Genomic DNA, 2,500 nt, shown 5'->3' with positions numbered 1-2,500 from the left:
CGACGACGCACCCACCGTTAAAACTAAGGACGGGTCCTTTCTTCGTCAGAGGGCAAAGGGGCGAATTCAGCAGGGGATCAAATGCTTTCCCCCCTCACCGTACCTCGCTATCCATACACGTGCGTCCGAAAGGATTGCCGGCGCGGACCCCGAGACACGAAAAGCCGCCGAGAGGGTGATTTCAAAACGTCGGCATAAATAGAAGTCTCGGATGGCTCAACCGTGGCGTTCGGCCCGTGGCCGCCTAGTCCTCGGGGCTCGCCGACCGAACCGGGCCACTTTAAGAGTTAGCTCCGTGTCCTTCTCTGCGAGCCTGTTAGAGAGACGGCTTGCTCTGGATCTCCCTGGTACGGCCCCAAGTGAATGGCCGGGAAGGGAGGGGAAAACCACTACAAGGGGGCTGAAAAAGGGCACCGAGTCCAGGAGCACCTTAAAGACTAACAAACGTATTTTCCGGTAGGGTATGAGCTTTCGTGAGCCACGGCTCACTTCTTCAGATACAGCTAGAATGTGAATCCACCGGTCTTTAAGTAGAGGACCAGTATGTCTATGTGAATAGCGGGCTTGATGGGATGAGGTGTGATATGCAGAAGAGTCTGTGACGTCCAGGGGAGAGATGGGTGTGGAGAAATCAGCATTGGTAATGGGCCATGAACGCAAGGTCTTTATTCAGCCCAGGTCAACGCGTTGCCTTTCGTTTGAAGATCCACAGTGATTCAGCAGTTTCTCTTTCCAATCTCCCCTTAAAATTCCTTTGTAAGAGAACCGCTGCTCTTAAATCTGCAACAGAATGTCCCGGAAGGTTGAAACGCTCACCCACTGGCTTTTGAATATCGTGGTTTCTGATGTCAGACTTCTGTCCATTTAGTCTTTGTCTGAGAGACTGACCTGTTTTGTCCAAAGTAGATTGTGGAAGGGCGTTGCTGGCGTGTGATGGCATAAATCCCATTAGAAGATGAGCAGGAATATGAACCTGAGATAGTATGGCTGACATTGGCGGGTCCAGAGATGGTGTTCCTGGAATCTATATGAGGGCAAAGTGGGCACCTCGGTTTGTGGCAGGCCTTGGTGCCAGAGTCCATGTTCTTGTGAAGTAGTTCATCATCATGGGTGAGAAGTTGTTTTAGGTTAGCCGGCTGCCTGCAAGCAAGAAAGGGACACGCGCGCGCGCGCACCCCCCCCACCCCCCCCCCCCCACCCCAGTGCTTCAGCGAGGGAAGTGTCACAATCCAGCATGGGTTGCAGGTCCTTAATGATACGTTGGACTGGTTTTAGTTGGGAGCTATAAGTGACAACCAGAGGTGCCCCGTTGCCGTTCTCTCTGGGCTTAGCTTGTAGTAAGTTGTGCCTGGGTATCATTCTGGCCTTCTCGATCGTCTTTCGCACCATATCCGCCGGATATTGTAGTTGCGAAAATGTTTGCTGTAGGTCTCTCGAGCGTGTGTCTCTGTCTGAAGGATTGGAGCAGATGCGACTATAGCGTAGGGCTTGGCTATAGACAATGGAATGTCTGATAGGGTCGGGGTGGTGGCTGGACGCGTGTAGATACGTTTGCCGATCTGTCGGTTTCCGGTACAATGTGGTGCTTGTGTGCCCCCCGTGGATCCGTACCGTGGTGTCTAGGGAGTCGATTTCTCGTTCGGAATAATTCACAGTTCGATTGATGGTGGGGTGGAAGTCGCTGAAAGCCTGGTGAAATCTTTCAAGGGCTTCTTTGCCATGACAAAGAAAATGTCATCCATGAATCTCAAGTCAAGGAGAGGTGCCAGTGGGTATGAGTTCAGAAAAGGCCGTTCTAGACCTGCCATGAAAATGTTGGCCTATTGTGGAGCCGTGCGAGTGCCCATGGCAGTGGGTGAAGACAGGGATGCCCGTTAAGCCCGCTCCTTTATGTAATTTCTCTCGAGCCGCCGCTTCGACGAATTCAAGAAGATCAGGTCATCGAAGGGGTTCGGGTAGGAAATGACACCCTAAAAACCGTAGCCCACGCAGGTGACCCTTATGTAGCGGGTAGAGATCCTGAGGAGTCGAAGGAGGTCAAAGGTCATTTGAAGAGGCATGAAAGAAGAATTAATAGGGAGGAATTTGCAAGCGTTAATATGGAAAAGTCAAAGCCTATTGATGCAAGCGATGAGCACAAAGGAATCGATATTAGCGGTTCACAGGACGGGCTGGGAAGCACAAAGGAGGTTCGGGAGGGACATTTGAAAGGGACGGTCAAACGTTTGGGAATACGGTTTGGGCCAGGCAAGAACTAGCGGCGCCAAAACTGAGAGGCGTGGTTACGAAGAGAAAAAAGGAACGTCGTGGGGAAATTTTCATCGGCGCTTGTTTCAGAGAGTGAAATGTGTCAATGCGTGCTTCGTGGCAGCTGGAAATTTTCCAGCTCAAGTTTATCCTCCTCCGGAAGGTCCGATGGCACAAGGGATGCGTGAACTCACACGGCTCACGGCAGGGACGAACAAGTCCCCTTTAACGGGAGCTGAGTTTTACCGGACGA

The sequence above is a fragment of the Euleptes europaea genome, chromosome 9 (assembly GCF_029931775.1).
Source record: "Euleptes europaea isolate rEulEur1 chromosome 9, rEulEur1.hap1, whole genome shotgun sequence".
NCBI classification, from domain to species: Eukaryota; Metazoa; Chordata; class Lepidosauria; order Squamata; family Sphaerodactylidae; genus Euleptes; species Euleptes europaea.
Note: the sequence above shows the minus strand (reverse complement) of the source record.